The sequence below is a fragment of the Grampus griseus genome, assembly GCF_964374135.1.
Source record: "Grampus griseus genome assembly, chromosome: 10".
Lineage (NCBI taxonomy): Eukaryota > Metazoa > Chordata > Mammalia > Artiodactyla > Delphinidae > Grampus > Grampus griseus.
The window spans coordinates 6,495,134-6,519,181 of record NC_139004.1 but is presented as its reverse complement, the minus strand read 5'-3'; positions in this window follow the sequence as shown (position 1 = coordinate 6,519,181).

The following is a 24,048-nucleotide window of genomic DNA, read 5'->3' as shown; positions in this document are numbered from 1 at the left end:
CAACAATAGTTTAAGGAAGGCACTATGAGTACAGTCTTGCAAAGGGAACACAGTGTAAGAACTGCTCTATTTCTCTCTTTAGTAGCCTAAATGGATAAAGATACGATGAATAAAATACCCTTGGGGATAAATTTTTTTCCTAATTAATAAGTATCCTTTTCAGCATAATTTTATCATTATCATGAATATCCATTTATATCACAATACAGTGCCTTCCTTTGTACAGTGGGTGGTAATTTTCAAAGTACTTTCATGTAAATTCTCCCATTTGATATTCACTGCTAATCAATAAACTAAGAATTCAAATTTTTTATTCCAGGTTATATAGCAATAAATGAAAAACCCAATACTAGAGTTTAGGTATCTAAATTCTAAAGACATCATCTTATTCTGTTGTGGTATGTGGGTATTTTTAAGATATTTTCCTAGATTTCAGTTGTCTGATATGCTTAATAATCACTGTATTTCATTAGAAAAAGCCCTCTCACTTTTGTCTATTAAAAACAGGATTTTCGTGCTTATGTTGTTAGAATTACACAGAAAAAGATGTGCCCAAATTGAGCTGGAAAGACCAGTTTGAACGCTCTGTTCGTTCTATGATTTTTGATCATGGTGAACAGGACTGATATTTTAAATCCGTTATTGAGGTAGCTTTAGTCTTCACATAGTAGCAAATGCACGAATTAAATGGCTTCCCTAGGTATTGCTAAAGAATGACAGTTGGGAAAGATACTGGACAAAATGGCAAAGCTTCCCAAATAACATTAAATTAACTAATAATACCTCATATTCATCACTGTCACTAACGTAAGATAAAAAACAAGTGTTTCAATAAATACTATCAATAAAAGTGATTGTGTCGTTCAGTGAAAGTTTTTGGCAAGCATGGGTACCTGGTGACATAACAGTGATTTGTATCCAGGGCTCCGTTCACCTGACAGGGAAGGTGACTTCCAGTGTAATAACCGCACCCACGCACCCACCACCCTGATTCACTCTTCCCCATTGACTTCTGCAGAATAGATGTAAAATTGAAAGAAACTATGATTTGTCATGATTCCACAGCTTATGGTAACATAATAGAAGAATTGAAGAAATTCAGAGCACGAAGTGACATTAAACTTCATTTAGCCCAAACTCCATCTTGCAGGTGAAGAAATGACAATAGATAGGACCTGTCTAAAAATCACAGAGTTAGTGGGCAGCAGTCATTCTCGAATCTGTCTCTTGAACAGAGTACTACATTCTTAAAATTTCATTGTGTTTACCTAAGAAGTCCTATTGATCCTAAAAACTGAAAGAGAAAGAGAGCGTAAGGGAGGACCTGCCGCCAACAGGACAGGGATGAAAGAAATTAGTCACTTTCTCACTTTTGTTTTATCCTGAGCTTTCTCTAGATTAGACTTTGTATGGTTTATTGAGCTTACTATTTACACAGTTCTCTGAAAACTGGTAGATAATAAGTACACTGTACTCAGCAAATCATATTATACAAGTAGTATAGAATAGGTAATCATTGAATGTCTCCCTCTAGGAAATGCTTTACCCCAAACTTAGGAATCGTAATAGGTCGCAGATGAGTCAGTGTTTCAGTAGACCTGGTTGCTCCTTTGCTTGACTAAGGATGTAAGCCTCAACCTTCCAGAGAGACAGAGTGCCTCAGACTGTGATACCCTCACCGCTCTGCCTCTCTCTGTAGCCTTCAGCAATGCTGACATCGTGCATTTGGACCCTGACTAATTGGGCTGCATTTTCTGTGATGCTGAGAAGCCCTCTTTGCCCATTAGCACGTCTTTGAGTTGTACCACCGCTGGTTAATAATTGTATCATATCCCTCAAACATATTTGTTTGCATCAGGAAGAATGCCCGGTTTCTTCATTTGACATTTGGTCACATCATTCACAGGGAGGTGGGCTGAGTCACCTCTTAGGAGTATATAGGAGGTGAAAACTACTCTGCATTATAAGGTACAGTGTTATGGATCTGATGAAAATGTTCCAAAAATCCACCTTTAGATTTTGTTTGATTAGCAACTGGAAAACAACAAAACAAGCTAAATTATTTAGCTCTTTTGCATAAAGACAATTTCTACGTAATGGACAGTTGATGCATTATGACCCTTCTGTTGATGCTGGGCAGGTCATTCTTTAAGTTCCCAATTAATCCTCCTTGCTAGTGACTTCTACTTTCTAATGCAAGTTCTTTAAGTGTTTTAGAGTAGACAAATGGCAGCTGATAACTGCCATTGGCACCATGAGTTAAAGAAAACCATTTGCTAATAATTATATTTGTACACAAGAAAAATAAATTAAAGCTGATTTTTTCTTTTAAAATCTTGACATCAAGAATTATTTCTTTTAGGATAATAATGCTATCCAGACTTGAGATGCTTTCTTTTGCCTGAGCTTTGTGAGAGGAAAAAAGTTGGGAGGGTAAGGATATATCTTTAATATCCTAAAGGAAACGTAGTCTAAGTCACTCACCCAAATTCTATTGACCATAAAGACTTCACCGGGCCATTTCATTAGTTTATTAGGTAAAATTAAATAAAAAGGAACCTTAAATGAATTATAACCAGCTTGTGGAATAACAAATATATTGTGTATGAGAAAATTAGCTCCATGTGACATGCACGGCCACCATATGTAAAACGCCTATTATTTGTCCTGTCTCTTTGAAAATCATTTTATTGGAATGTATCAGCTAAACTAAAACACATGACCACCCTTCTTGGGACATGAAAGAAACCACTGGAGAAAAGTTCCTGCCCAGCCCCATTCCCGACATGTGAGCGCTCTGGGAAAGCAGCCTGAAGGAGATCTTTTCTTCTCTTTTCTTTTCTTTTCTTTTTTTTTAAATCAGAGTCCACGTACCAGCAAGTGCATCACATGCACCCTCGGCCATTAGCTGCCTCTGTCTAAAAGAATTTGGTCAACATTTAGGAATTCACTTAATGAAAGGCTGGCCTATTAAAAGCTCTTTTGGCCAGAGGAGTAGATTGTGTTTTTCTTTCCAACTTCCTGGATCACTCTAAGTGATGCTCGGCAGGTCCTTCATGTGATACAGCCCAGGCCCTGGACGACAAGACAGCATTGTGATGTTAGAACCCGCACCTCTTGGTTGTGGATCCCAGGCTTAATTTCCAAGAGGCCCTTTGTTTCGCACACTGCAGCAGTAGATGGCACGTTTTGTTTAACGCACAATGCAAAGTTGCTCCCAGAAAGCGCTCTCAGGTGGTCTTCTGCGAAAGGGGTGCAGCTGTGGTACAGCAAGGTGTCCAGGTCACCAACGAGAATCCTCATCCGAGGTAGCGTACCATGAATATTTGTTAAGGACTGCCTCCTGCAGGCAAATGCTAAATGACTAGTGCCCAAACTTGTTTTTGAGGATTGGTTATATGGAAAGAGGAATCCAACATAAAAGAAGCCCTTTGACCAAAGAAGTAATGTCAAATTATGTTATTGAGGGTTTACATAGTATTGAGTGTGGCATGAGAATTTGATATTGTCACACTTTACACAGAAAATGCATTCAATAGAAAATTGCTTACTCGTTGCTTATTAACATCAATCACAGATTGAAATGGTGGGCCCTGGGCTGTAATCTAGAAGGCCAGAGAGGACATTTACTGAGTATACTTCTCTGCAGTAATCACTGAGTGATGTTTATCTTTTTAAACAAGTATTCTCATTTATTTATAGTTAATAAAAAAGATTTAGGTTCTAATTGGTCTTCGTCATTAAAAATCTGTGTGATTGAGTAAGTAACATCACTTCCCTTGAATCTTTGATTTTCACCTAAAAAATGAGGAGACTGTTTTAGATCATCTTTAAGACCTCAAATTTCCATGGCAAACATTTCTCTCAACTCTATAACTTCTCTCATGGCCATTAAGAATTCCAGGACCTTTCATGTTTGTTTTTTGGGGGCCCTGATTTTAACTGTCATCAGCGCTAGCATTTTCCACAGTAAACATACATCTTTGTAAGCTCTTGGAGACACTGCTCTCCATCTAAGAAAGAATAGAAGCCACACTAGTCACTGTCACCACCACCATGGCTTCCTTTCCCTCCAGGTCCTTCCCTGTGATCCTAGCGAGCACGGTTTGATGGTATTATTTAAGGAGATGTTGTTCACCTCATGTGCACTGAATTATCATGAAAGAAGCTTGTGCTTGGTTTCTTTGGAAGCTGCGATAAAATTATATTTATTTCAAAAGTGTCATTGTCGTATTTATCAGAATAATCAATGCTCTTTTACCAAGCTCCGTCATTCAGATAAAAGATCTTTTTGGAGGTCCCATATAGGGAGGTGGTGTAGTGAATAGAAGTAAGAACTTTAAAAGTAGACCGTCCTCTGTGACTCTGAACAATTTTTTTAATGCCTCATTTTTCTTACTGCAACATGAGATAACAATAGTATTTATCCCCTTGGCTTGTTGAGCGTATTAAATGAAATTATATGCATAAAATTCTTAGAATACTAGTTATAAGTAGACAAATTATAAGTAGCATACATTCAGGTTTGTTGTTATGATTTTAACTATTAGGTTCATTAATAAGAATATTATTCTTATTTATGTCATTTTCTACAATAATTTAGATGGTTTAAAAATAAAAGTACTTGCCAATGAAAATAGGGAACGCAATTAAAAATACAACATTCAGGAAAACCTCTCATTATTAAAGCCTGTTTAAAATAAGCAATTAGTGCTAATTCTTTTATACAAATTTGTAAAATACAGAGCCTTTCTTTTTTTATTTTTATTTTTTAACATCTTTATTGGAGAATAATTGCTTTATAATGGTGTGTTAGTTTCTGCTTTATAACAAAGTGAATCAGTTATACGTATACATATATCCCCATATCTCCTCCCTCTTGTGTCTCCCACCCACCCTCCCTATCCCACCCCTCTAGCTAGACACAAAGCACCGAGCTGATCTCCCTGTGCTATGCAGCAGCTTCCCACTAGCTATCTATTTCACATTTGGTAGTGTATATATGTCCATGCCACTCTCTCACTTCATCCTAGCTTACCCTTCCCCCTCCCCGTGTCTGACCTAAATAGACATTTCTCCAAAGAAGATAAGCAGATTGCCAACAAACACATGAAAGGATGCTCAACATCACTCATCATTAGAGAAATGCAAATCAAAACTACAATGAGGTATCACCTCACACCAGTCAGAATGGCCATCATCAAAACATCTACAAACAATAAGTGCTGGAGAGGGTGTGGAGAAAAGCGAACCCTCTTGCACTGTTGGTGGGAATGTAAATTGCTACAGCCACTGTGGAGAACAGTATGGAGGTTCCTTAAAAAACTAAAAATGGAACTACCATACAACCCAGCAATCCCACTTTCTTTTTGCTGAACTGAATTGCTCCTACTAGAACAGGAAAACCCTAAGTTACAATTTCTCAGTGAATTAATATACATGCATACAATTATTATTTGTAAAAATAATATCTTTATTGATGGGGTCAGTTTATCCATCTAAATGTACAGATTAAACACTAGTAATTAACATGACTTACTAAAATATGGCACATATTTCAGCAAAATCTTAATATTTTTCTTTCGTTACATGTAGCTGTCAAATCTGTTTTCAGGTTTTAGTAGTTTAATTTCTTTTAATGTTTCCATGGAAATACCATTAACAAGATGATAGATTAGAGGCAATAACATGATACCCCTGACATGCAGTCGAATTTATCTTCATCACGTATCTGATAATATCCTCTTATTGTGTAATGAACCCTGCTATTTGTATCTATCATACTTTTACTCATTCATCTTCTTAGCTCCTAAAGATAGAACTTATCCAGAGTCTCTGTTACAGATGCAAATTCATACTCCTCTATGTGTCCTTCATTATTGGTGGTCATCTCATAAATTGGCTCTTTATATTCCAGTTTGAGTGGCACGAGTTGGAATGCACAAGATAATACAGAAACATTTTAGATATCAGTAATCCCAGCTGCAGAAGAAATTATTGTAATTAATCTTTTTGGCATGTCTGCAAAATGTCAAGAACTGCAAACACCTTTCTACTAAAAGCATGAACTAAGTAGAAACCTGAGAGAAGTGTGAGAATGGGATGAAAGCTCTGCTGTCTACTTTGATACACGGCGGGTTTCTGAGATAGGGATCCACATCAAAAGCTCTCCTTTCCCCTTTCTCTTTCCTTTTGCCTTTAATCATTCACTATATTTATTCTAGCCTTGCTCTTGGCTGGCAAAAATGGAGAAGAAAGCAGGAAGTAGATGTGCTTACTTTCTGGAATTTAAGGGATAGGAATTATAATTCTAAATTTGTCCCTAGCTAACATAGGTTTATTGTCTATGTCCTTTACCCTCAGTGACACACTGTTTCTCCATCTTTCACCAAAAGAATAGAACTAGAGTCAGACATACATGCGGGACTTACTGTGCTACAAGAGATATGCAAGTCTCTTGGTATAAATTAACCAAACTACCTGACTCGCAGCCTTCATAGAGCCTACATTCTGGATGGGGAACCAGAGAGAGAAGTCATTTTTTTACTCATCATTATCAGTTAAGTCAAATTAATTTCATACCAGTTCAACAAAGACCAACTGTTGACCTATGATGTGCCATCAAAGAGCTCACAGCACACCAGGGACAGCTTCGAGTTAAGACAAGGATTGCATTAGGTATAGTAAGTACTGTAAGCATTGGAACAGCTGTCTCCTCTGATAAAGGAACGGTTCATTTTGTTGGTGTTGGTGGTGGATCAGCAGGAGATTCCCAGAGGTCTGAATATGCGTTTCATACTGAATAGCAGAGAGTGAGAGAAAGGTAAAAGCATGTACAAAGAGTGGGGGGGTTCGAAAAGCTTTCAGAACAGGTGCGGGTACAGTGAGATAAGGGGCAGAAAGAAGATTGGACAAGTTTTGTTGAGAAAATAGCCTAAACAAGTCCTCTACTTCAGTATCCTAAGAATGGATCAGATTTCTATAGCTTATGCAGGTAGCAAATTGGTGACGGGATTACTAATAACATACTACAGAAAGGACCAGATTTGAGAAAAAAGATGATGACACATTGAGGTTAAAAAAATGCTGCAGGAAATCCAAAGATTGGGTAGGAACAGAATGGCAGCTCGAGTCTAGATCTTCCCAATTTTTTTTTCTAAAAACCATATAAAGCAAAGTAGAGAAAAAGAACAATAATAGCAAGTCATTCACTCAAAATAAAATCACGGTGAAATAGAAAAAAAAATATCTGCAAACTATAAATTGTCTGCATATGTGGCTCAAAGTTCCTGAGATCAACAAAACCTGCGCACACACACACACACACACACAGACACACACACGCACACACAAAAGGAGAAAAGGAGTTGGTACAGAGAAGAGGAGGATGTGTGCAGAGGGGGCATGGCAGGCTCAGATTCCACAAATCAAAGTAAAAATTCATACCCAGAAGGATCAGGCTCCCCTGATGGGGACTGCCATGAACTAGACTGAAATAGAACATGGAGCAATAACTAGGGGGAAAAAACCAAAAAAAAAAACAACACTGCAGAAAGGTACATTGATGAGGAATAGGTGGGAGGACAGAGTTGACCAAAGGTGGCAAAACCTTGGAAACACAGGCTGTATCATATAACTTCATGGAAATTAAATTGGAGCCATAGATGAAATGGATATTTTTTGAGGAAAATGCAGTTTACAAAACTGACTTCAGAAGACTTAGAAAGTTTAAACAGGCCAATTTCCTCTAGAAGATAACAGAGAAAGTTTACAAACCTACCTCCTTTCCCCCACCAAAAATCACAAGGACCAGCTTTTACTGTGATACAAGTTCATTCTAGTTATGAAAGAGTACTCAATTTTTAGAGAATTTATTAATATAATGTATTGTATCAAAAGATCTAAGAATAATAATTATAATCAACTCCATAGATGCTGTAGGGCACAATGTCTGTGTTCTGCTCATATCCCTTCAGATTTCTTTTTACCATTTCTGAGCACCCTACTCACCCCTAGGGGCGTTTTCAACAGCTAAGAAATGGTGTTGATCTTCACACTGCTGTCCTTGGGCTGCTGAGTCATTTTGAACAGATACACAGAAAACTGAAAGTCCTGTGAGTTCTTTTTACTCCCCTCTCCCAACCATGATCCCTATGGCTATTCACCAGTGATTGTAAAGTTTGGGGTGTGAAAGTCAGTTTCCTGCTCAGATTGGGACAACTCTGAGATGTCATTTACATTCCAGAGTTACCCTGCAAGAAACAGCTGAAGCCTACCCTCTGCAGGGCTCTTCCCTGCAATTACACTTGGTTTGCTTTGTCCCCTTTCTCTGCCCTGCTTTCCCCACTCCCTTACCAGTCTCTCCTGGGAGCATTTCCTTAATAAATGACTTGCTCATACACACCATCCTTAAGATCAGCTTCAGCAGAACTCCATCAAAGCAGATGCTGAAAGTGCATACAACATTCCTTGCGTGATTTTTTTTTTAAGTCAATAAAATAGAAACAAAAGGGAAGTCTCTTATCTGTATAAAATATAACTATCTCAGTCAAAAGCCAGCATCATACTTAACAGGAAATAGCCATTTCTGCTAAAGGCAGGAATTGGACAATGATATTTATTATCACTGATATTATGTAATAAATAGTGTACTGAAAGTATTAGCCAACAGCATTATACAAGAGAACAGAATTAGTGATATATAAATTATAAAGGAGAAGATAAAACAGCCGCTATTCACAAATGATCTCTTTGATCTGAAAAACCCAACAGAATCAACTGAAAACTTACTGTAAATAGCAAGAGAATTTCCAAAATTAAATAAAGAACTACACAGAAATATTATATATAGATCAACAGCATTTTATTATACAAACAGCTAGTTTAAATATACATGTATGTACACACACACATCCACAGAGAATGAGATAAAAAAACAGGCAATGAAAGGGATGAAATATCTAGGAATAAACTTTATAAGGAATCTGTCAAATCTATGTAAAGAAAAACCCTCAAACTCTACTGAAAGACCCATAAATAAATTGTACAAATAGAATGTTCTTAAACAGAAAGACTCAATATCATAAAGGTGTTAAGTCTCTTTAGACTAACTTAGAAGAGCAATGTGTCTCCAATAAATATACCGATAAAGACCAAATGGGAAGGAAACAGGCAAGATTAGCAGGAAAAATCCTGAAAATGAAGCACTTTGAATAGAGCAGCCTTACCAGGTGCTCAAGAACCAAGAATCCTCAACAATCGTGTGCTACTAATGCAGGAGGAGGCAGAGAGACCAGTGAGACTGAATAGAAACTCCAGGAATAGACCCATGCACACAGATCAATGCAACATTCAATAGAAGAAGGAGCTCAAATTAGTGGGGTACAGATGAAATTTTAAATAATTGGTGTTGGGGGACTTCCCTGGTGGCTCAGTGGTTAAGAATCCACCTGCCAATGTAGGGGACACAGGTTCGAGCCCTGGTCTGGGAAGATCCCACATGCTGCAGAGCAGCTAAGCCTGTGTGCCACAAATGCTGAGCCTCTGCTCCTAGAGCCCGTGCTCCACAACAAAAGAAGCCACCGCAGTGAGAAGCCTGCGCACTGCAACGAAGAGTAGCCCCAGCTCGCCGCAACTAGAGAAAGCCCGCGTGCAGCAATGAAGACCCAACGCAGCCAAAAATAAATAAATAAATATTTTAAATAAATAAATAAATAATTGGTGCTGGGAAAAGTAGGTAATCATTTGGGGAAGGCAAAATAAAATTAGAATCTTATCTCACTGCCTGAACAGGATAATCTCCAAATGAATCAAAATTTAAAATGTAGAAAATGAAACAATACAGGTATTAGAAGAAGACATAAGTGAATTCTTTCATTACCTGAATGTACAAAAGGTCCAACTACATTTTTAAATGCTTTGACATGGTAAAGTAAAAAAGGAAGGTAAACTATAAATCATTTCAGAATTAAATGTAGGATGGGAAATATTTGCAAAAATATTGATAGAGTTCTAATCCTTCTAGTAAATAAAGAAAATTCTTGGAAATCTAGAACAAACAAACAAAAAACCCAACTCAATAGACCTGAAAAGAGAACTCACAAAAATAACAAATATTAAGTAGCCCTTAAACACATGGAAAGAAGGCCAAATTTACTAAAAAAGAGATAAATACAAATTGACAGAACAAGGGAGATATTTGTGGTAATGAAATATTTCAGTATCTTCATTGTGGTGATAGTTATACAAATCTATGGAATAAAATGTCATAGAGCTATGTGCACATGTATTACCAGTGTCAACTTCCTGGTTTTGATATTGTACTTACATAACATAACAAATTATGTAAGATATGACACTGGGCTATATGAAGATGACAGTTCTCAAATTGAGCTACAGATTCAATGCAGTCATCATAAAAATCACAGCTGACTTTTTTTGCAGAAATTGACAAGCTTATCCTAAAATTCATACAGAAATTCAAGGGACCCAAGAGGACCAAAAAATCTTGAAATAGATAAAGGAAGTAGGTAAACTCATATTTCCCAATTTCAAAACTTCCTACAAAGTTACACTAAGCAAGCCAGTGTAATACTTCCTTAAGAATAAACATATAGATGGATGGAATAGAATTGAGAGTCCAGAAATAAACTCTCATATTTATGACCAGTTGATTTTCAATGCAGTGCCAATGCAGTTCAGTGGGAGAAAAAAACACTTTTTTCAGCAAATCACTAAATCTTTATGACACATTAGATCGTGATTTCTTAGATATGATACCAAAAACACAAGTGACCAAAAAAAAATAGATAAATGGTACTTCATCCAAATTAAAAACTTTTGTGCTTCAAATGACACTACCACGAATGTAAAAAGATGACTCACACAATAAGAAAATGTATTTGTAAATCACGTAAATGACGAAGACTTTTGTCAAGAATATACTAAGAACTCTTACAACTCAATAATAGTAAGAAAAATAGCCCACGTAAGAAATGGGCAAATGGCTGGAATAGATATTTCTCAAAAGAAGTTATAGAAATGCCCAAAAGGTACATAAAAGGTGTTCAACATCAGTAATCAACAGGGAAATGCAAATCAAAACCACAATGAGATACCACTTCACACTCATTAACATGGTTGTAATAAAAACCCAGAAAAAAGTAAGTGTTGGTGAGAGGATGTGGAGAAATTGGAAGCTTCCTACATTGTTAGTGGGAACCTAAAATTGTTCAGCCACTTTGGAAATCAGTTTGGTAGTTCCTCAAAATGGGAAATGTAGAGTTTCCATATGAATCAGAAATTCTGCTCTTGGAATACCCAAACAAAATGAAAATATATTTCCATGCAAAAACTTGTACAAAAATGCTCATAGCAGTATTATTCTTAATAGCCCCAAAGTAGAAACAACCTAAACATCAATCGATGAATGGATGAACAAATATGGTATATCTCTACAATAGAATAGTACTCAGCAATAAAAAAGAATGAAATAATGGTACGTGCTACAACATGGATGAATCTTGAAAACATTATGCTAGGTGAACAAAAGACCACATATATGTTTCCATGTACATGAAATACCAGAACAGGCAAATGTGTAGACACAGAAATTAGATTGGTGGTTGCCTGGAGTTGAGGATAGAAATGGGTGGGAATGGAGAACGACTACAAATAAATTCAGGGTTTCTTTTTGGGGTGATGAGGATGTTCTAGGAAAGTTTTAATTAAAATTAATTGGAAAAAGATATATAGATAGATCCTTATATATTTATGCATCCCTATTGACATAAAAGTCACTTTGTTTGTTTTGTTTTTTGTTTTTTTATCTTTATTTGAATATAATTGCTTTACAATGGTGTGTTAGTTTCTGCTTAATTTCCTTTTGAAGAGTACACTACTTGTCAAGTGAGACATGATAATAGTATTTTTGCTTTCGTTTTCATTATGATAATTCATTCCCAAACAGAATTTTCTCTACACTACAACATGTATTGATGTATCCCTTTCTCTCTGGTGGCTGTGTATATGAAACTGTTTTTCAAGGTTTCCTGGGCTCGCAACCAGATCCTTAAGTATTCATCATCAGATCATTAGTGGAATTCATTACTGCCCATTTCCAGGTCCTATGTGTTCCTTACTACAGTTAATCCCAAGCTTGACCGTGTTCCTGACACTTATTAATTGTTCTGAAATTATTCTTTAGCAAGAGCAACTAACCCAATGGCACTGTGTAATGCTGAATTTGTCAATTTATGTTGTAAAATATATTAACATATAGAGGATAGAAAAGTTTTTTTTTTAATTGAAGTATAGTTGACTTACAATGTTGTGTTAGTTTCAGGTGAACAGAAAAGTGATTCAGTTATATATATATACTTTTTCAGATTTTTTTCCATTATATTTTCCATTTCCATTTTTTTCCATTTTCAGATTTTTTCCATTATATATACTTTTTCAGATTTTTTCCATTCAAGATATTGAATATAGCTCCCTGTGCTATACTGTAGGTTATATCTATCTTATATATGGTAGTGTATACCTGTTAATCCCAGACTCCTAATTTATCCCATCACTCTCCTGCTTCCCTCTTTGGTAACCATAAGTTTGTTTTCTATGTCTGTGAGTCTATTTCTGTTTTGTAAATAAGCTCATTTGTATCATTTTTTTAGACTCCATGTATAAGTGATATCATATGATATTTGTCTTTTTCTGTCTGACTTACATCACTTAGTATGATATTCTCTAGGTCCATTCTTACTGCTGCAAATGACATTATTTCATTCTTTTGTGTGACTGAGTAATATTCCATTGTATTATATATATGTACCACATCTTTTTTATCCATTCATCTGCCGATGGTTGCTTCCATGTCTTGGCTATTGTAAATAGTGCTGCTATGAACATTAGGGTGCATGTATTTTTTTCAAATTAGAGTTTTCATCTTTTTTTGATATATGTCCAACAGTAGGATTGTTGGATCCAGAAACGGGTTTTTGTTCAAATAAATATATGACTCTTTCTTGGGCACCACCTTCTCCTTAGATGAGATTCTTAAAACCTGACAAGAAAGTCCAACTCTCCTGATGTTCATACTGACACTAAAGAGACTGGAAGAAGCTTATGGTTGGAGATTACTGAGAAATATGTTGCTACTGAAATACCTCTTAAACAGTGTACAAGTGACTTAACATACATAAAGTGATTGGAAGAACTAAAGTCATCATCCAAACAATGAAAGCTCTGAAGTTTACCTTTGAAGAAAAGATATATTTTAGGATTTTCCTATTCATATTCTTAGTGTACAGTTTTTAAGTTGCTGACATACTAGATCTGCTTTCCATTTCCCTTTACTATACTATATAGCTAAAAGAACCTGCTGTTCTGGTTTTTCTGAAATTGTAGAGATAGCCTGAATCTCAAATCAAATAAATGAAGCCTTTTCTTTTTGCAGAAACTTTTTTTTTTTTTAAAGCAGACCACTTCTAAAATGGATCAAAAAGTCCAGGAATTGTAAAAGTATGTTTTTAGAAATTAGAAATAATTGGTTGATAAGATTTAAAAAAAACACAATTTTTTCTGGTTGACTGTTTTCTTTATATAGATGACAAATCGGTGGATGAAGAATTTACTGCTTTTAGAAATGAAACAGATTTAAAAATTGAATCGTCTCTTTTTTTTCCTTACCAAGGAGCCACACCAGGGTTATGTTTTCTGTTGTGTCACCATCTAACCATCTCTGGAGAAGTTAATGGTACCCCTCCATTGTGGTTGCCCCAGGACAACTTACGAGGGAAATCCCAAATGCAGCCAGAGCTGTAAGAGCCATTTCCAGAACTCAGGTATTAGCAGTATCTTCACTGAAGCCCAGCGGCCACCTCCCCGAGTGCTTTCACCTTTAGTCTGGGCACGTGACCTTCCTTACTACAGAAAAAAGGGAGCCCCAGATAGTGAACAATAAACATTCATAATTTATTGAGGGAGAAACTATAGCTATAGAATGCATTTTTTATTTTAAAGCAAAGCCTAAAGAAATCCAGCATCAGTGGCATGGAACCAGTTTTTGAATTGAGCCCTGAGAACTCATTGTATTTGCATTCACGTAAACACCTACATTTTTTTGTTAACTGAACTGATTTAACTGCTAATTAAAACTAGTCAGTCAGCACAATGCAAAATTAATTAAACCATTTAGTAGATAGATGCAAATGAGGCAAAGCAATGTATTGGGCACTATCAAAGTAAGTGCAACAGTTACTTGTCAGCAGGCAATATAGTTCTTAGGGTAAGTGCCTTCCTTAGGGAGCGATGTGAAGGAATAAAAATCATCCTGTTGATTGTATGATCTTCTATTAAGCAAATGTGCTAGAAATCAGCTAATTTTTCAAATGGAAAAACTAGGGTTTCATAGTTGTTAAATAATCACTAAGAAAATTTGTTAAATTTACAGTAAAATTATTGCTTATTTCACCTAAAGAAAGAAGTTGATCAGATTTTTCAATCCTCCGTCTTTCAACTCTAAACAGTCTTTTATCTAATAATAGTCTTCTACGAGGTGACCACTTTCTTTGTGAATAAATGTATCATTTGGCACTCTGGGCATTCTTCATTTTCTTACCATTTTTTTTTCATTTGACTTTGGATTATTTTCTTATTTCAGTAGCTTCCCTCAAAGCATCTACATATCAGTCAAGGGGAAAAAGAACACTTAACCCTAAAGCTCAAAAGTATGAAGGGAGAGAAATTTCATTTATCTTTCTTTTTATTTATGAATGCTGTTCCTATAGACATTCCTTGCATGTCACCTTCTGTCACCTCACATGCTTAGGGTAATTATACATCAGTGGTTTGAGAAGCCGTCTGCTGCTGTGGGTATGATTTGTGTCCACAACTGAGATAATAACAAGCTAGTTGTACTGCTGAACTGACATATATTACCCTACATTCTTCAAAGATAAAATACACACACACGCGTGGTACTCTGTTTTGAGTACTATACCATCACTAACATATTTCATATGCTTCAAAACATTTTCTGATTGTTTTTCAAAAATAATACTGAATAGGATTTATCATAACCAAAACAAAATGACCCTTTTTTAGATAAGTTAATCTGGATTTAGGTTCAACAGTTTATGTTTTGTACACTTTTGATAGGATCTCTTGGATCAGTCAGAGAAGCTTCTAAATACACTTCCATAAAACTGGAGTTAAAATAGGCAGATCATAGGGAAACCATGGAAAAAAGAACCAGACTCACTGTAATCAACACAGTAAATGCTAAAAGAAGGAATTTTGAATCTATAACTAAAAAAAGTTTATCAAGAACCAACTCATTTCGTGAATATGAAACCTTGTATGTAGTTTCCCTTAGCCAGAGAGGAAAACACGCTTTGATAAGTCACAGCTAAACCATTCGCAGATTTCCTCGCTGCGGATTTTGTCCTCTGCAAGTGGTTTCCTTTCAGACCGTGAGATGGATGTTAAGCCCTCCAACTATCCAAAATAAACCTCAGCCCTGAAGTTTAATCTCTCATCTTCTACCATATAGCCAGGTACGTGGCTTTTAACATACCCGATTTATATCTTGAGAACAAGCCCAGAAATGTGGATTTATAGTAAGCCATAGGAACCTATAGTGACCTTTATTCCATGTACACAATAACTCCTAATTCTGGAAATTTGGTTGGAGTTGGGTATGGGGAAGGTGGGGTCTATTATATCCCTCCAAATATATATGTGGTTCTTCTATTACATCCCTCCAAATATATGTCTAACACATCACTGAGGGCACAAGGGCCAAAGGCTGTAATCTCCTTAAATATGCTTTAAAAGTGCCATATATTGGAGAAATAAGCCTGATCTCTTTTCTAGTCTAAGAAAGTATTATGTTGATTGAAGTTAGGTTTTTCCACAATAACCCTAATGAGGACAGACCTAAAATAATAATCCTCAAAGAAAGTGGACAACTGATAAATTTTAAGTTCTCAAATTGTATAATTAAAGAAGCACTCTACGGTGTACGTGTAGACAGGCATCTCGGTGGCTCCGTCCTAAATGTACTCTGTAAGTTATCAGCTTCCCTTTCCCTGTGGAACTATTTATACATTCAAGGACTGGGATTCAGCATTGGAAGAAGTTAACTACTTCCATGAAGCATGTTCCTGACCTTACAGATTGTGGTTTGAAATTGACTCTCTTAATCCAGAGTGGAATTTTTCACAGAGTGATAGTTCTTTTTCTTTTGCGAGTGGCAGAAAATTAACTCAAACGCTACCTCAAGAAAAAAGAAAAAAAAAAAAAAAGGGAATGCACTGGTTTACTAACTAAAGAATACGGAAGCTTCCGTGCTGGATCGAAGCTCAAATAGCATAGCCAGGTGTTTATTTCCTCCCTTCTCTCTCTCTCTCTCTCTCTCTCTCTCTCTTTCTCCCTCCTTTCCTTACCTCTCTCTAGCTCTTTCAGCTCTCCTGTCCTCTTTTTCAATCAGGATCTCTTTTTTATAATTCCAAAGCTCACAAGCCCCTCAATGGCCATAATCTCCAAAAGAAGGACACGTGTCTCTCCAGCATCAGTGCCAATCCCCTCAAGAGTCTTTTAACCAAGAATCCTGGGTAATGCGCCCATCTGTGTGGTGAGGATGACAGGGCCCCTGGATTGACAGAACACCTCCTTGCCAGGTGGGGAGGGGAAATTTCTCAAGCCTGGTGAAGAAGAAAGGAAGCTAGGTAAGAATAAAACAATAGATGTTCACTACACAAGGATTTTGATAATCAAGGAGTCAAAGCATTAAAGAAATGAAGAATCTGGAATTAATTCAATGCAGAGAACATAAGAGAAAGAAAAGGACTTGGATTTAGATTTTGGTTTTGAGTTATTGCATTGTTAATTGTAACAACAAAATTTTTGTCCTTTCTGAGTCTGTTTCCTTAGGTTATAAATGGCAACTTTAGTAAATCCGATTCTCACTCTGTGACAGTATGTCTGATGTGGGCAAAAAGATAGAGTGAGCACCTGTGTGCTGCTCTATTCATGCTGCCTGTTCATACTCTATTCAAACTCTTGCACTTTTTACAAACTGGTGTTCTTATAAGAAGAGATTAGGACACCAACACAAAAAGAGAGAAGACCATGTGAAGACACAGGGAGAAGACTGCTGTCTGCAAGCTAAGGAGAGAGGCCTCAAAAGAAACCAACCCTGCCAACATCTTAGTCTCTGACTTCCAGCCTCCAGAACTGTGAGAAAATAAATTTCTGTTTTTTAAGCCACCAGTCTGTGGTAGTCATTACAGCAGCTCTGGCAAACCAACACAGGCAGTAACTTTAACAGTGAGAAATTATTTTTAAACTTAGAAAAATTTCTTGTAATGCATGTCATGGAAAGTTTGGATAAATACTCTGTTAGTTCTGTTACAAAATAGGAAGCGCTTTGAATCATATGAGAAGAGTATATATGTGAAATGATCACCGCAAACTATCACATCTCAAGCAACCATGAAGTAAACTTAGGAAGTCAATATTGACTACAAAAAGCTAGTTCCTCATTAGTGATGTATTATGGGTATATTTGTGCCTAGCTAATGGAGTTCCATCTACATTAACTGTTATGAGTCATCCAAAGAAGGTGTTGGGCTGCGTAAGTTCTCTGGATGAATCTGAAGCAAGTGGATGAACAAAAACATGCAAGTCCTAAATCCTTGCCTCACTGTGGGCTAGAGAATGAATATAAAAACAGCATTTTAACTTGAGTAATAGGTTCCTTTTCTCATCTTTTTCCTTTTCCCTGTCTATAGTCCTTTGCTCTTTTTGCATATAAAATGTCAGATAATTTCACAGTTGCGCCCAAAGTATCCTTTTTTTATAGATTAGTGAACAGTGCATATATTTTACTATTCCCTCCCTTCTTCTAAGAGAATTTGATCTTCCTACTCCTTAATCTCAGAGAAATGTGTTTCTAGAACAAATTCCCCATGGTGATACTAAAAGATTAACATAGCACTACTACAGTTTTGGTCTACAGCCAACAGAGAAAAAGCGGTGCAACATGGAATTGGAATATAAATGTTTCTGTTCTGGATGATGACTGTGTTGTCAGTAAATTACTTTCCACACCCATGGCATTTTTTTATATAGGTGGGGAAACCAACTTGAAAGACTTCAGATGCCTTATTAAAGTTCTCATAATTAAAAGCATTCAAAAAAAAAAAAAAGAGAGAGAGATGACGTTTGGAGAAGTTCCAAGTTCTAACAAGTCAGAAAAAAACTGAAGTAGATGAGCAGTACTAACCACACATACAGGTACATAGATGCAGAAATAGTTTGGTAAAGACTAGCCATATTTCATTCCAAAAAGAGAGTGCTTATGGAGTTATTTGGAAAGGGTAGATTTTTAAAGACGGTATTTTAAAGTAATCATACAATTATGTTTATATAAGTGTATTTCCATGAGGAAAGTTTGAATCGTCTATGAAATAAGATATACAATGCTGAGGTATATGCTTAAAATGAGCATTGATCATGTAGACTATTGATTTGAAACTGGTAAGTCACGGAATGAAAACCACAGGGGGTGAAATGTACGAATTTAAGCTGCTTCTGAGTGCGGGATACTGAGGTGACCAAGTGTCAGTTTAAAAATCCAACTAAAAACTGTATTTACATTTTAAGTGTTCAAAGCAGAACTTTCATTTGGTTTGGTTGGTTTACTTTGGTTGGGTTAAATTTTGTTAGCAAAATTGACTGGTAGGTAGGCATAGTTTTACATAAACAAACTGTGCATTCCTACCCACCAACTCTAGGGCTTCTGCCCTCAGAAGCCAAGACCCAAACGTCTTGGTCTTTGTTCCTCTGAAGACGAGTGGCACCTTCTCAGCCCTGGGCGTATGTGTAGCTCCTTAGGCAACCTTGGCTGTTAGAGTTGGGGAGGGAGGAATCAGCCAGCCAGGCTCCCTGCCAGGTGCTCTCTGCTGGACAGACCTTTCAGAGACGAGCCCAGACTACGCCCTCCCCTGCCATGCACACAGAATAAGAACCTACCGAATGTACAACTGAAGGGATTTCCAGAAAGCCTTTATACTGTGTGCAGTATACCGTTGCACACAGTATACCCCTCCCACGTTGACCGAAACCCATGGCTTCATCCACTTTCTGAAATCCTTCGTGGATTGGCAACCAAACACGCAAGGGATGTAGTCTGAACTGCGGAAAGGAGGATATGGCCTAAGAACCCCAAATCCTGGTACTAGGAAAGGAAATGTCTGATAAACTAAGTTTTGCCTCTGGGCCTCAGAACAAACGGACAACTGATCTAACTGAATTCCTAGGTTTGGATTGGTAGGGAAGAAAAAGTAATTTTCCTTTTACCCTGCTGAGTTCTTAGCTGAGATCACTGTAATAAAAGACAGATTAACAAGAGAAAAAGAACCAGGAGTTTATTCACATGTATACCTCATATATACATGGAAAATACCCAGGGAAGAATGAGTTACTTCTTGAGGTGGCTTAAAGTTCAGGCTTAAATACCATCTTAATAGGGAATGTAGTCCTCTTAGTGCAGAGTGGATGATTTTTAGGAGAGATGAATGGGCCCTTAGAAGAATAGGCGGGAGGTGTGACAGTTTGTGACAAAGTGGGTGTGGTGTGGATGTCTAGCCTTCTCTCTTATGACAAAAGTCAATCTTCCCTGGTTGATGAAGCTCCTGGGGAAGGGATCTATGACAATTGAACTTGGGAGGGGGGGGAGGATCTATCTTTAGCCAGATAAGGGGAGTTCAGAGAAAGCCTCTCGCTGCATTTGCTGTGTTTTTCAAGTGCCTAGAGCTCAAAATATACCATAGTAGCATATTTTGGGGTGGCATATTCTGTTGCCCATTAGGGTCAACATGAATAAGGGAGGACCTGCAAGTTCCTTTTTATAGATATATTCATTTATTTTCTTAATTTTGATTTATCTTTTGGTTAATTGGAACACGTATTCAGATAATCTTTTCTGAAGAAAGTCTACCTTACGGTTGTACACTGTTGGTGATTTATGAACAGTATTTACAGTGACTTTGTATAAATAGGTGTAACCATTATCATACAGGTCCATCTGTGACAGATCTGAAATTTTAGAGTCCAGAAATCTCTGGAAATCCAAAGTATTCTCTCTTATTATTCATTTGGTGGTAAAACTTGACCTAACCTGACATGAGACCATTTATGTTCCTTTTTGTATCCCACTGAATATTCATACATTTCACAGCAGAAGTAATTAATGTGTGTGTTTTAAAAGGCATTTACACTGTCAGCTTAGCATTTAGCTCAGACATAACAGCTATTTCGTGATGTAAATACACATACATACTAAGAAGTTCATGTACTCAACAAAAAGATCATATTTTTCTGTTACCCCAACTTAACGCATATAGGTTAGGACCCCAGACTCTGAGTCTTAGTAAAATATGCACTATAGTAACGTAGGGTTATACTGTTAGATGTCTTCAGGGTCATCCACATCTGGACTATAAGAGCAATAGCTTCCTAGTAGGTCTTCCTGTTTCTACTCCTGTCTCCCAAGCACAAGTCTATTTTCCAACTAACAGTTATATGCTTTTAAAATCAAATAAGGCTCCTTACTTTTCTACTCTCAACTCTACACTTAACGATGAATCTAAAAGTCTTGTCTGTGGACTACAAGGCCCTTCGTGAGCTGCCCTGGCTTCCTCTCCTCTCTCTTCTCTCATCCCAGCTCCGTGGTTCATGTTGCACTGGTCTCACTGCCCTTCTTGCTGGCGCTCACACCATCCCAGGCACATCCTCTTCCTGGGGCATCTTCACTTGCTGGTGCCTCTGTATGGGAAGCTCTTCCCCTGTATATTAAGGTGGCTTTCTCACTCTCTTTTTTGAATCACCACTGGAATTTCACCTCCTTAGGTAACCTTCCCTAATCCACCTGAAATAGCCCAGCCTGCCTCCTCTTGGAGCCTTCATCCCCTGTATACTGCTTTCTTTATCACTTGTCACTACCCGCCATCATGTATATACGTATATACCAGTTTTTTTAGTGTTTCATTTCTTTAACTAGGACATTAACTTCACGAGGGCAGAAAATGTCTCTTTGTTCAACTCTGTACCCTTAGAGCCTATAATAGTGCCTGGAAAATACTGGGTATTACATAAATGGATGAATGAACTTCATTTGTAATATTTTGTTTTACTTTTTATGTTTATTTCTATGTGTTTAATATTTATTATTTTATTTATCAACACTAGCTACTGATTTTATTTGAACAGTAGAGTACAGAGTTTTTCCTAAGTCAAAATTAATTCCCTTGTCAAACTCTATTCAACCCTGTCACATTATCAAAACTGTCACAAAATTTAGGGAAATCAAAATTAAACAATACTACATTGTATCATTTGAATTCAAAGGCATAATGTTTTGGAAAGGGTTTGAAGAGCCAAAGCAAGAGCAGAAGTTCTCACTCAAAGCTATTTTCTGCAGAGAGTTAGTTACCAGCGTTAGCTTTATTCTTTGGATTGTTTTGTTAAGTTTTATATAAATACTCCTAAAAAGTCTACCATCATGCAATCACTGGTCCTTAAATATTTCTAGCAAGCTATCATTTACTGTGAATCTACAAATCTATAATAAATTATTATCTTCCTTGTAAGTGACCTTTGCCAATAGTGCTCAGCTGATCTTAATACTGAGGCACAAGGCAACATAAAATCTCAAACTTAGGTGCATCCTATCTCACAGAAGTTTCTGTCTTACACCCATGGTAAAATTCCCAGCAACACAAACGATAACAAAGTGATAACTTGTAATAGATAAAACTTCTAGCTAAGCCATTTAAAATATGTTTTTTCCATTACATACTAAGCCAGATGGGGAGACAAAGCTGGAGAGATAACTTACATGTGACAATTGCAGACACAGGTGACTCACTTTTTTCACAAGTGAGTATAAACGCATTGTAGGTCAAGGTTTAGCATGTGCGTGCATGTCAATAAAAACATCAAGTGTAGTTTCTTTGCTCCTTTGTTCAGAGACGCTTAGAGCTCTTTGCCAAAAAGAGGGTGAGGAGTTTTTCATGATTCCCTTAAAAAATACATAAAACTGGAAGTAAAACACAGATGACATGGCTGGGAGTCTACACAGATGAGAGAAGAGGCACAATTAAACTGATACCTCACTTGTGAAATCAGTCACTGCCAAAAGTCTACAGGGATAGTTAAAAGATATTATTCTTTGACTTAGTTCCCCACTGAATATCCTACATGGGTAAAAACCTTTGTCAGTCCTCATCCTAAATTGCAAGTTGGGTCCTAAAGCAGTTGGACATTGGAGTATAAAGGAAGGCATTTAACTGTAGAGAAAGCCCTGAGGCTTAAGCCTTGAGGCTGTAAGACAAAACAAAATAAAGCAGAGCAAACATACGAATAAACCATAGCGATTCCCTGAATAGTTCAAATGCAGGAAACACTTCTTTGCTTCAGTGATATAACAAGTGTATGGAGCATGTTGTGAGTGTTAGAATTAGATCTAATAAGATTAAAGGGAGTGTATAAAAGGAAGAAAGAAGAATCTGGGGAAAAGCTTAAAGGGATTTACCATAGGGTCATTCACATGCCTTAAGAGCTTTACAGATACCTCTCCTGTTCCAGCAGCTCCATCTGGGATATTTTATCTTCATTTAGTTCACAGTGAACCAGAAAGGAGGTTATCAAAGACAAGGATGTCGTAAAAGTCCATCAGGATTTCCTCTGTTTCTCAGAGAGCATGTTAGCATTGCCTTAAAAAGATGGAAGAAAGCGTGCCCTACAGTTCTGGAGGGAGGAGCCACAATGCTTTATTTTGCCCTTGTCTAAATTCTGAAACTCCTAGCAAAATATCATCTTCATAGTTGAATGAAGTTTTAACCCTGTGATATCTAAAAACAAATAATAAAAATACAATTAAAATATAGCATGGCAAAGCAGGGTTATGTTCAACAGTCTCTACCACTGTCCATTCACAGAAATTGTGATTAATTTGGTGTTTCTACAAGGTAGAATGTAGAGATAATTAAGTACAAGGAGCATCAGATAGTGTTCTCTATGTGTGTTCACTTTAATATTAGAACTGGGACTTCCCTGGTGGCGCAGTGGTTGAGAGTCTGCCTGCCAATGCAGGGGACACGGGTTCATGCCCCGGTCCGGGAAGATCCCACATGCCACGGAGCGGCTAGGTCCGTGAGCCATGGCTGCTGAGCCTGCATGTCCGGAGCCTGTGCTCCGCAACGGGAGAGGCCACAGCAGTGAGAGGCCCGCGTACTGCAGAAAAAAAGAAAAAAATATATATATATATATATTAGAACTGAATCAGTTCTAGACTTAAGGCTGCCCTGGACCACACTAAAATATCTTAACAGAAAAATCTCAGAAAAATCTAACTGATTCCAAGTAATTTAACTATATGCAAGAATAAACTTCAACAGTATTTAAAGGACTGCAACAAAATCAAGCTTGAAACCACATAATATTCATAACGCCTGGCATCCAATTAAAAACTCACCAGCATTCAAAGAAGCAGGAAAGTATGCTTCCATAGCAGGAGAAAAATTAATATAAATACACTTAGAAATGACAGATGTTTGAATGAGAAGACAAAGACAATAACACAATTATAAATATGTGCCATAAAGCCAAGAAGTTCTAGAAATACATGATTATATGAGGAGATAGAAGATGAAAACCCACATGAAAGTTCAGGATATTGAAAGATACTATCTGAAATTAAAAAATGCATTATGTGAGACTAACAGCAGATTATACATTGCAAAAGAAAATAACAATGTAGTTAAAGACACTGTAATAGAAACTATCCAAAATGATGGAAATTTCCTGGTGGTCCAGTGGTTAGGACTCCTCACTTCCACTGCAGGGAGCACAGGTTCAATACCTGGTCGGGGAACTAAGATCCCGCAAGCCGCACAATGTGGCCAAAAATATAAATACATTAAAAAAATAAAGTCATGTCACTGAAGTCCTATTATGATGGAATGGAGAAGGTAGGGGACAAAA